The sequence below is a fragment of the Phyllobates terribilis genome, unplaced genomic scaffold (genome assembly GCF_046119375.1).
Source record: "Phyllobates terribilis strain yellow unplaced genomic scaffold, ASM4611937v1 Scaffold_2__4_contigs__length_985480577, whole genome shotgun sequence".
NCBI lineage: Eukaryota > Metazoa > Chordata > Amphibia > Anura > Dendrobatidae > Phyllobates > Phyllobates terribilis.
The window spans coordinates 615,934,616-615,947,288 of record NW_027362762.1 but is presented as its reverse complement, the minus strand read 5'-3'; positions in this window follow the sequence as shown (position 1 = coordinate 615,947,288).

The window sequence follows — 12,673 nt, the reverse complement described above, 5'->3', positions numbered from 1 at the left end:
CCATTTTTTTCACAAATAAACGCAAGTTATATCGAATAAATTTTTCCACAATCATGAAGTACAATATGTCACGAAAAAACAATCTCAGAATCAGGGGGATCCGTTGAAGCGTTCCAGAGTAATTACCTCATAAAGTGACAGTGGTCAGAATTGTAAAAATTGGCCCGGTCATTAACGTGCAAACCACCCGCGGGGCTTAAGGGGTTAAAGACTTGGTGCTCACACGTTCTAGCTATATGACCACTATAGTAGCCTTACTGATATAACCTGTGGTCAGTGACTTGGTGCTCACACTTTCTAGCCATATGACCACTACAGTAAGCCTTCCTGATATAACCTATGGTCAGTAACTTGGTGCTCACACGTTCTAGCCATATGACCACTATAGTAGCATTCCTGATATAACCTGTAGTCAGTGACTTAGTGCTCAAACGTTCTGGCCATATGACCACTTTAGTAGCCTTCCTGATATAACCTGTGGTCAGTGACTTGGTGCTCACACGTTCTAGCCATATGACCACTACAGTAGCCTTCCTGATATAACCTGTGTTCAGTGACTTGGTAATCACACGTTCTAGCCATATGACCACTACCACAAGCCTTCCTGATATAACCTGTGGTTAATGACTTGATGCTCACACGTTCTAGCCATATGACCACTATAGTAGCTTTCCTGATATAACCTATGGTCAGTGACTTGGTGTTCACACGTTCTAGCAATATGACCACTATAGTAAGCCTTACTGATATAACCTATGGTCAGTGACTTGGTGCTCACACTTTCTAGCCATATGACCACTACAGTAGCCTTCCTGATATAACCTGTGGTCAGTGACTTGGTGCTCACACTTTCTAGCTATATGACCACTATAGTAGCCTTCCTGATATAACCTATGGTCAGTGACTTGGTGCTCACACGTTCTAGCCATATGACCACTATAGTAGCCTTCCTGATATAACCTGTGGTCAGTGACTTAGTGCTCAAACGTTCTAGCCATATGACCACTACAGTAGCCTTCCTGATATAACCTGTGGTCAGTGACTTGGTGCTCACACGTTCTAGCCATATGACCACTATAGTAAGCCTTCCTGATATAACCTGTGGTCACTGACTTGGTGCTCACAAGTTCTAGCCATATGACCACTACCACAAGCCTTCCTGATAAAACCTGTGGTTAATGACTTGATGCTCACACGTTCTAGCTATATGACCACTATAGTAGCCTTACTAATGTAACCTGAGGTCAGTGACTTGGTGCTCACACGTTCTAGCCATATGACCACTATAGTCAACCTTCCTGATATAACCTGTGGTCAGTGACTTGGTGCTCACACGTTCTAGCCATTTGACCACTACAGTAGCCTTCCTGATATAACCTATGGTCAGTGACCTGGTGCTCACACGTTCTAGCCATATGACCACTATAGTAAGCCTTCCTGATATAACCTATGGTCAGTGACTTGGTGCTCACACGTTCTAGCCATATGACCACTATAGTAAGCCTTCCTGATATAACCTATGGTCAGTGACTTGGTGCTCACACGTTCTAGCCATATGACCACTATAGTAGCATTCCTGATATAACCTGTAGTCAGTGACTTAGTGCTCAAACGTTCTGGCCATATGACCACTTTAGTAGCCTTCCTGATATAACCTGTGGTCAGTGACTTGGTGCTCACACGTTCTAGCCATATGACCACTACAGTAGCCTTCCTGATATAACCTGTGTTCAGTGACTTGGTAATCACACGTTCTAGCCATATGACCACTACCACAAGCCTTCCTGATATAACCTGTGGTTAATGACTTGATGCTCACACGCTCTAGCCATATGACCACTATAGTAGCTTTCCTGATATAACCTATGGTCAGTGACTTGGTGTTCACACGTTCTAGCAATATGACCACTATAGTAAGCCTTACTGATATAACCTATGGTCAGTGACTTGGTGCTCACACGTTCTAGCCATATGACCACTATAGTAGCCTTCCTGATATAACCTGTGGTCAGTGACTTAGTGCTCAAACGTTCTAGCCATATGACCACTACAGTAGCCTTCCTGATATAACCTGTGGTCAGTGACTTGGTGCTCACACGTTCTAGCCATATGACCACTATAGTAAGCCTTCCTGATATAACCTGTTGTAACATACCTGGCGGCGTCCTTGCATGGTGGTCCATCTCCCACTGTGCAAGAGGGCGCACTTGATCTCCTGTCCAGAATGTCTCTCTGGCTTCCCTCCATGCTGTCTGTTTGTGTCTGTTTCTGCTGCTTAAGGGCGGCGCCCGATCACTTCCTGCCTTTTGTACCTGCTGTGGGTCACACCCCTTGTGCGTCCTCAGCCTATTGCTGTCTGTCACTTGGTATATAGCTCAGCAGCTCCCTTCTATCCCTGCCTGAGCATAGTGGTTTCCTTCAGTGTGTGCGTGCACTCTGAAGGTACCAGGTCCCGTCTTTGTTTCCTTGTCTGCCTTTCCTGGAGGCTGTATTTCCAGGCCTGTCTGAACTTAGTCCTGTATTTCTCCTGCTTTGCGGTATTAGTTCCCGTGTCTGAACTAAGTCCTGTATGTCTCCTGCTTTTTGTATCAGTTCCCGTGTCTGAACTGAGTCCTGTATGTCTCCTGCTTTTTGTATCAGTTCCCGTGTCTGAACTGAGTCCTGTATGTCTCCTGCTTTGCGGTATCAGCTCCTGTGTCTGAACTGTGTCCTGTATGTCTCCTGCTTTGCGGTATTAGTTCCCGTGTCTGAACTAAGTCCTGTATGTCTCCTGCTTTGCGGTATTAGTTCCTGTGTCTGAACTAAGTCCTGTATGTCTCCTGCTTTTTGTATCAGTTCCCGTGTCTGAACTGAGTCCTGTATGTCTCCTGCTTTGTGGTATCAGCTCCCGTGTCTGAACTGTGTCCTGTATGTCTCCTGCTTTGCGGTATTAGTTCCCGTGTCTGAACTAAGTCCTGTATGTCTCCTGCTTTGCGGTATTAGTTCCCGTGTCTGAACTAAGTCCTGTATGTCTCCTGCTTTGCGGTATTAGTTCCCGTGTCTGAACTAAGTCCTGTATGTCTCCTGCTTTGCGGTATTAGTTCCCGTGTCTGAACTGTGTCCTGTATGTCTCCTGCTTTGCGGTATTAGTTCCCGTGTCTGAACTAAGTCCTGTATGTCTCCTGCTTTTTGTATCAGTTCCCGTGTCTGAACTGAGTCCTGTATGTCTCCTGCTTTGTGGTATCAGCTCCCGTGTCTGAACTGTGTCCTGTATGTCTCCTGCTTTGCGGTATTAGTTCCCGTGTCTGAACTAAGTCCTGTATGTCTCCTGCTTTGCGGTATTAGTTCCCGTGTCTGAACTGAGTCCTTTCTGTGTTCTCTTGTCTGTCCTGTCTGAACACGCTCCTAGCCTGTTCCTCTCGCCTTCTAGTGGCCGATTTCCTAGACCCGCTCCTGTGTCTGGTCTTTCCTGTCTGAACACGCTCCTTGCCTGTTCGTTCCGCCTCTCTGGGGGCCGTATTCTCAGACCCGCTCCTGTATCCCTCTGCAGTGTCGGTCTCCTCCGTACACTCAGTTCCAGTCTGAACTCTCTCCTGTCCTTTACCTGTTTTGCCTCTATGTCCGTTCCCTTCCTTTTTCTGCAGAGTCTGAACTCGTACCTAACTCCTGCTTGTTGTCTCTGCAAGTACTGTGTGAGTATCTGGCTCTGTCTTTCCCTTCCTGTCTGTTCCGTGTGAACAGAGCCCTGTCCTCCCTGCTCAGCCTTGTCTGCACTCTAGCTGTGCTTGCCTGTAACCCTCTGCCTGTATTGTTCCTGAGTCCCGGTGTGTACTGGGTCCTATCCCGCCTGTGTTCCTACCTGCTAGTGCCTCCCTGTCTGCACTCTAGCTGTGCTTGCCTTTACCCCCCTGCCTGCATACCCGCCTGCCTGCATACCAGTCGTGCCTGCCTATACCCTCCAGTCTGTGTGCCAGCCTACCAGCCTGTTCCTGTATTCCCCTGTGTGGGTCAACAGCCGTGTCCGGGGTCTGTCCTGGAGTAGCACCTGGTCCCTCTGCTCGGTTCCTCCTTGGTGCACTGGCGTCGTATGCCGTCGTGCGACCCTGGTCGGATCGGGTGAATACTTAGTCACGCCCCTCCAGGCATTCACTCTCCGGCACGGTCCAGTGGAATCACTACCAATCACACGCACACGCCGCTTAGCCCGGGCGTGTGCATAACACCTGTGGTCACTGACTTGGTGCTCACAAGTTCTAGCCATATGACCACTACCACAAGCCTTCCTGATAAAACCTGTGGTTAATGACTTGATGCTCACACGTTCTAGCCATATGACCACTATAGTAGCCTTACTAATGTAACCTGAGGTCAGTGACTTGGTGCTCACACGTTCTAGCCATATGACCACTATAGTCAACCTTCCTGATATAACCTGTGGTCAGTGACTTGGTGCTCACACGTTCTAGCCATTTGACCACTACAGTAACCTTCCTGATATAACCTATGGTCAGTGACCTGGTGCTCACACGTTCTAGCCATAAGACCACTATAGTAAGCCTTCCTGATATAACCTATGGTCAGTGACTTGGTGCTCACACGTTCTAGCCATATGACCACTATAGTAGCCTTCCTGATATAACCTGTGGTCAGTGACTTGGTGCTCACACGTTCTAGCCATATGACCACTATAGTACATTTCCTGATATAACCTGTGGTCAGTAACTTGGTGCTCACACGTTCTAGCCATTTGACCACTACAGTAGCCTTCGTGATATAACCTGTGGTCAGTGACTTGGTGCTCACATGTTCTAGCCATATGACCAGTACCACAAGCCTTCCTGATACAACCTGTGGTTAAAGACTTGATGCTCACACGTTCTAGCCATATGATCACTATAGTAAGCCTTCCTGATATAACCTATGGCCAGTGACTTGGTGCTCACACGTTCTAGCCATATGACCATTATAGTAAGCCTTCCTGATACAACCTGTGGTTAATGACTAAATGCTCACACGTTCTAGCCATATGACCACTATAGTAGCCTTCCTGATGTAACCTGTGGTCAGTGACTTGGTGCTTACAAGTTCTAGCCATATGACAACTATAGTCAGTCTTCCTGATATAACCTGTGGTCAGTGACTTGGTGCTCACACGTTCTAGCCACATGACCACTGTAGTAGCCTTCCTGATATAACCTATGGTCAATGACTTGGTGCTCATACGTTCTAGCCATATGACCACTATAGTAAGCCTTCCTGATATAACCTATGGTCAGTGACTTGGTGCTCACACGTTCTAGCCATATGACCACTATAGTAAGCCTTCCTGATATAACCTATGGTCAGTGACTTGGTGCTCACACGTTCTAGCCATATGACCACTATACTAGCCTTCCTGATATAACCTGTGGTCAGTGACTTGGTGCTCACACGTTCTAGCCATATGACCACTATAGTATCCTTCCTGATATAACCTGTGGTCAGTGACTTGGTGCTCACAAGTTCTAGCCATATGACCACGACAGTAGCCTTCCTCATATAACCTGTGGTCAGTGACTTGGTGCTCAAATGTTCTAGCCATATGACCAGTACCAAAAGCCTTCCTGATACAACCTGTGGTTAAAGACTTGATGCTCACACGTTCTAGCCATATGACCACTATAGTAAGCCTTCCTGATATAACCTATGGCCAGTGACTTGGTGCTCACACGTTCTAGCCATATGACCACTATAGTAAGCCTTCCTGATACAACGTGTGGTTAATGACTTGATGCTCACACGTTCTAGCCATATGACCACTATAGTAGCCTTCCTGATGTAACATGTGGTCAGTGACTTGGTGCTCACACGCTCTAGCAATATGACCACTATAGTCAGCCTTCCTGATTTAACCTATGGTCAGTGACTTGGTGCTCACATGTTCTAGCCATATGACCACTACAGTAGCCTTTGTAGTGCCTTCGTCCCTGCCCTCTGCTAGGCAGGGACGCTGTTCCCCTCACCGCTCTGCTCCATGCCCGGCGTCCCTCTCCCGCTCTGCTGGCAGCGCGCGCTCCTTCCCGGCCACTGTGCTTAGGGCGCGCGCGCGCGCCCTCCCTCCCTCTTAAAGGGGCCGCGCGCGCCGTCCTAAGGAGTCCCCGGCCAATGGCCGGAGGACTTTACCGTATATAAGGCACCTCCTCCAAAATGGAGGTGCCCGAGCAATGTTGTTTGCACCTGTGTCTCACCTGTGCTTCAGCCCTCAGGTCCCATTGCCAGTTACCTGCCAGTTACCTGCCAGATTCCTGCCTGATTACTTGCTACCTGCCTGCTAGTCTGAGGTCCGACGGTCTGCCTTACTAATCCTGTCAGTCTGTCTAAGGACCAGCCTGCCCGCTCACCTGGGAGCGCACATCAGATACCTGCCAGCTTGTCTGAGGTCCGACGGTCTGCCTTACTAATCCTGTCAGTCTGTCTAAGGACCAGCCTGCCCGCTCACCTGGGAGCGCACATCAGCTACCTGCCTGCCTGCCTGAGGTCCGACGGTCTGCCTTCCAACTCCTGTCAGTCTGTCTATGGACCAGCTTGCCCGCTCACCTGGGAGCGCACATCTGCTATCTGCCTGCTAGCCTACCTGGAGGCTCCGCCGTCACGTGCTGTGACCACCTGCCTGTCCAGTGACTCCTGCCCGCTCACCTGGGAGCGCTCTTCTGCTACCTGTCTGTTTGCCTACCCGGAGGCCCTTCCGTCACGTGCTGTGACCACCCGCCTGTCCAGAGACTTCTGCCCGCTCACCTGGGAGCGCTCATCTGTCGCCTGTCCGCTGGTCTTCCTGGAGGCTCCGCCGTCACATGCTGTGACCACCCGTTCATCCAGAGACTCTCGCCTGCTCACCTGGGGGCTCACGTCTATCTTCAGCCGCCACAGGTCGTACCAACCCTATACCTAGAGACTTGCCCGGTCACTTGCCGTGACCTCCAGCCCGTTCACTCAGAGACTGTCCCGTTCACTCAGAGACTGTCCCGTTCACTCAGAGACTGTCCCGTTCACCTGCTGAGACTTCCAGCCCGTCTTCCCTGGTCGCCACCCGCTCCCTTACAAGGACCGCCTCCTTGTATAGTAGCTCTGAGGTTCCGCCTCCCAGACCCGTTACAGTTTGCTCGGGCCATGGAACCCGGTGGCACCCAAGCTCCCTCGCTCTCGGACCTGTGTCATGAACTGTCCCGTCAAAGGTCCCAACAGGAGTCCATCCTGGGTCACCTGCGGAATGTCAATACTCGCCTGGACACTCTGACTGCTCCACCAGCAACCTCCGCCAGTGCCATGTCTCGCAATCCGGCAGCTCCGCTGCCCACTAATACCATGGTATCCTACCCTGGACCCCGGCTTTCTGCACCTCCTCGCTTCGGAGGCGACTCCGCCCAGGCTCGGGGCTTCATAAATCAGTGCACCCTGCACTTTGAACTTTTGTCCCACCAGTTTAACTCCGACCGAGCCAAAATTGCATTCATCATGTCCCATCTCACCGGGGAGGCCCTGCACTTTGAACTTTTGTCCCACCAGTTTAACTCCGACCGAGCCAAAATTGCATTCATCATGTCCCATCTCACCGGGGAGGCCCTGGCCTGGCTAAATCCTCTATGGGAGAGAGGAGACCCCCTGGTGTCCAACTTGCCTGCTTTTCTCACGGCTTTCCGGAAAGTCTTCGACGAACCCGGACGGAAGACCTCATCCGCATCATCGTTGCTACGCCTCCGTCAGGAAAGTCTCACCGTGGGCCAATATGCCATACGGTTCCGTACCCTTGCCTCGGAGCTGGCCTGGGAAAACGACGCTCTGTTTTCCGTCTTCTGGGAGGGTCTGTCCGGCCGTATTAAAGATGAACTTGCCGGTCGGGACATTCCTACCACTCTCGATGACTTAATAACTCTTGCCACCCGGATTGACCTACGGTTCCAGGAGCGTGCCAGAGAGGTCACCCGTGAGAGGAGGTTACCACGTCTAGCTCCTACTTTTCAGAAACCCGTCACTCCTTCTGTCTCTAACCAGGTACACCCTCCTGAGCCTATGCAGGTCGACCAGACCAAGATGGTCAAGACCCATCAGGACTTACGTCGTGCCGAGGGGACCTGCTTCTACTGTGGCAGTAAGGAGCACCGGATCCGTGCCTGCCCGGAGAGATCGGGAAACGCCTGTGTCTAGGTTCGCTCAGAGAGGTCCACCTAGACAAGAATAAATCCTCTCCATCCTTGCTGTTGTCAGTTTCAATCGTCTACGGGGAGAACCGTTATTTCGAACTAGCCCAACTGGACTCTGGAGCAGCCGGGAATCTTATTTCACAGTCCCTGGTGGAAAGGTACCGCATCCCCACCAAACCTCTGGCTGTACCCTTGTCTGTTGCTGCCGTGGATGGGGGGCTCTTACCACGCCCCATCCAACTCATCACCGAATCCATTACTCTGCAGGTGGGAATGCTGTATTCTGAAAGTATCTCCTTCCATGTTCTGCCTGGACTTTCTCACGCCCTCTTGCTAGGCCTACCTTGGCTCCAGAAACATGCACCCGTTCTTGACTGGCAGACCGGAGAAGTCCTTCGCTGGGGACAGGGCTGCCATAAGACCTGTCTGGTTCCCGTTCATCCCGTCCGTCCTTCTCCTACCCCAGCTAATCTACCTGGACTTCCAATTCCTTATTGGTCTTATGCTGATGTCTTTAATAAAAAGGAGGCAGAGACACTACCCCCTCATAGACCATACGACTGTCCTATCGACCTGTTACCTGGTACTTCTCCTCCCCGTGGGCGTATTTATCCATTATCCGCTGCTGAGACCCGGTCGATGTCCGAATATATTGAGGAAAATCTGGCCAGGGGATTCATTCGGAAATCCACCTCCCCGGCGGGAGCAGGCTTCTTTTTCGTCAAAAAGAAGGACGGCTCTCTCCGTCCCTGTATAGACTATAGAGGCCTTAACCAGATCACGGTGAAGAATAAGTACCCCCTTCCGCTCATTCCGGAGTTATTTGATCGTCTGAGGGGGGCTAGAATCTTCACCAAACTGGACCTCCGTGGGGCGTACAACCTGGTTCGTATCCGTCAGGGGGATGAATGGAAGACGGCATTCAACACCCGGGACGGCCACTATGAATATCTGGTAATGCCCTTTGGTCTCTGTAACGCTCCTGCCGTCTTTCAAGAGTTGGTCAATGACATCTTCCGGGACCTTCTCTACTCCTGCGTAGTGGTGTACCTGGACGACATCTTGGTCTTCTCTCCGGATCTCCAGACTCACCGGAGGGACGTTCGTCAGGTCCTGCTCAGGCTCAGGCAGAACCATCTCTACGCTAAATATGAGAAGTGCCTCTTTGAGCAGACCTCGCTTCCGTTTCTGGGCTACATTATCTCTCAGACCGGCCTACAAATGGATCCTGAGAAACTGTCTGCCATCGAGAAATGGCCCCGACCAGAGGGGTTGAAGGCTATTCAACGGTTCCTGGGCTTCGCCAACTATTACCGCCTCTTCATCCCGCACTTCTCTTCCCGGACTGCCCCAATTTCCGCACTCACCCGTAAGGGTACTAATCCCAAAGAGTGGCCGCCCGAAGCAGAGGAGGCCTTTCTTTCCCTAAAACAGGCCTTCTCTTCCGCCCCGGTGCTGCATCGCCCGGACGGCAACAAGCAGTTCTTCCTGGAAGTTGACGCCTCCTTCTCTGGAGCCGGAGCGGTACTTACTCAAAAATCATCTTCCGGGAGAATGGTAACTTGTGGCTTCTTCTCCAAACTCTTCTCCTCTTCTCAGCGCAACTATTCCATAGGAGACCGAGAGTTATTGGCCATCAAACTGGCGTTGGAGGAGTGGCGTTACCTACTCGAGGGGGCTCTTCATCCGGTAATAATTTACACTGACCACAAGAACTTGGCTTACCTCCAGCATGCCCAGAGACTTAACCCACGCCAAGCCCGGTGGTCCTTGTTTTTTGCTCGTTTTGATTTTGTTCTTCATTTTCGCCCGGCTGACAAAAACGTCAAAGCAGACGCCTTGTCCCGATCCTTTCTGGTGTCCGATCTCGAGGAAGAACCTAAACATATCATCGATCCTGCCAGAGTAATGCAGGTGGCTCCCGTGAGTCTAAATCGTCTCCCTCCCGGTAAGACGTTTGTTTCAGTACCTGATCGGGAGAAGATCCTACACTGGGGCCATTCGTCTAAACTAGCTGGCCACGCCGGTCAGAAAAAGACCCTCCAGCTTATTGCCCGGCACTATTGGTGGCCTACCCTGCACAAGGACATAATAGACTTTGTTTCTGCCTGTGTGTCCTGCGCCCGCAACAAAGTCCCGAGACATCTGCCAGCCGGACGCCTCCTTCCGCTTCCTGTACCTGCTGCCCCCTGGCAGCATATAGCAATGGACTTTATAACTGATCTCCCCGTCTCTGCCGGTTGTACGGTCATTTGGGTGGTCGCTGACCGCTTTTCCAAGATGGCTCACTTTATTCCCCTGCCAGGCCTTCCGTCTGCACCTGAGCTGGCTAAAGACTTTATCCGCCACATCTTCCGTCTTCATGGCCTGCCCCTCCACATCGTGTCGGATCGTGGGGTACAGTTCACCTCACGTTTCTGGAGAGCCACTTGTAAACTACTAGACGTCACCCTGGACTTCTCTTCCGCTTACCACCCACAGTCCAATGGTCAAGTGGAGCGGATCAATCAGAACCTGACCAGTTACCTCCGGCACTTCGTTAATGCCACCATTCTGACTGGGTGGATCTCCTACCATGGGCCGAGTTCTCTTATAATAATCACGAGAGCGAATCCTCCTCCAAATCCCCGTTTTTTGTAGTCTTTGGTCAGCATCCTCGGATTCCTTTTCCTGTCTCCACCTCTGTGGACAACCCGGCTGCGGAATCTCTCGTTAGCAAATTTTCCTCCATATGGGAGAGTACCCGGTCCGCACTCCTTCTGTCATCCGAGCGTATGAAAAGACACGCTGACAAAAAACGCCTGGATCCTCCACAATTTCGTCCAGGAGATAAAGTCTGGCTCTCATCTAAATATGTTCGACTCAAGATACCTTCTTACAAGTTAGGGCCTCGGTTCATCGGCCCTCTGGAGGTCATCAGTCAGATCAACCCGGTGGCCTATAAATTGAAACTCCCGGCCAACTTACGGATCCCCAACTCCTTCCATGTATCTCTCCTCAAACCCGTGGTGCTTAACTCTTTTTCCAAGTCTACAGGTACGCCTCCTGCTCCGGTTTCTGCTGAGGACGAGTTTGAGGTAGAGAACATTCTTGCCACCAAAAGGGTAAGAGGAAAGACCTTTTTTCTGGTAGATTGGAAGGGGTTTGGTCCTGAGGAGAGAACGTGGGAGCCCCGGGAGAACATCCATGCCCCTCTCATCCTAGCTAAATTTCTCTCTGGCCTAAAAAAGGGGGGGCCTAAAGGGGGGGGTACTGTAGTGCCGGCGTCCCTGCCCTCTGCTAGGCAGGGACGCTGTTCCCCTCACCGCTCTGCTCCGTGCCCGGCGTCCCTCTCCCGCTCTGCTGGCAGCGCGCGCTCCTTCCCGGCCACTGTGCTTAGGGCGCGCGCGCCCTCCCTCCCTCCCTCTTAAAGGGGCCGCGCGCGCCGTCCTAAGGAGTCCCCGGCCAATGGCCGGAGGACTTTACCGTATATAAGGCACCTCCTCCAAAATGGAGGTGCCCGAGCAATGATGTTTGCACCTGTGTCTCACCTGTGCTTCAGCCCTCAGGTCCCATTGCCAGTTACCTGCCAGTTACCTGCCAGATTCCTGCCTGATTACTTGCTACCTGCCTGCTAGTCTGAGGTCCGACGGTCTGCCTTACTAATCCTGTCAGTCTGTCTAAGGACCAGCCTGCCCGCTCACCTGGGAGCGCACATCAGATACCTGCCAGCTTGTCTGAGGTCCGACGGTCTGCCTTACTAATCCTGTCAGTCTGTCTAAGGACCAGCCTGCCCGCTCACCTGGGAGCGCACATCAGCTACCTGCCTGCCTGAGGTCCGACGGTCTGCCTTCCAACTCCTGTCAGTCTGTCTATGGACCAGCTTGCCCGCTCACCTGGGAGTGCACATCTGCTATCTGCCTGCTAGCCTACCTGGAGGCTCCGCCGTCACGTGCTGTGACCACCTGCCTGTCCAGTGACTCCTGCCCGCTCACCTGGGAGCGCTCTTCTGCTACCTGTCTGTTTGCCTACCCGGAGGCCCTGCCGTCACGTGCTGTGACCACCCGCCTGTCCAGAGACTTCTGCCCGCTCACCTGGGAGCGCTCATCTGTCGCCTGTCCGCTGGTCTTCCTGGAGGCTCCGCCGTCACATGCTGTGACCACCCGTTCATCCAGAGACTCTCGCCTGCTCACCTGGGAGCTCACGTCTATCTTCAGCCGCCACAGGTCGTACCAACCCTATACCTAGAGACTGCCCCGGTCACTTGCCGTGACCTCCAGCCCGTTCACTCAGAGACTGTCCCGTTCACTCAGAGACTCTCCCGTTCACTCAGAGACTGTCCCGTTCACCTGCTGAGACTTCCAGCCCGTCTTCCCTGGTCGCCACCCGCTCCCTTACAAGGACCGCCTCCTTGTATAGTAGCTCTGAGGTTCCGCCTCCCAGACCCGTTACAGCCTTCTTGATATAACCTATGGTCTGTGACTTGGTGCTCACACGTTCTAGCCATATGACCACTACAGTAGACTTCTTGATATAAC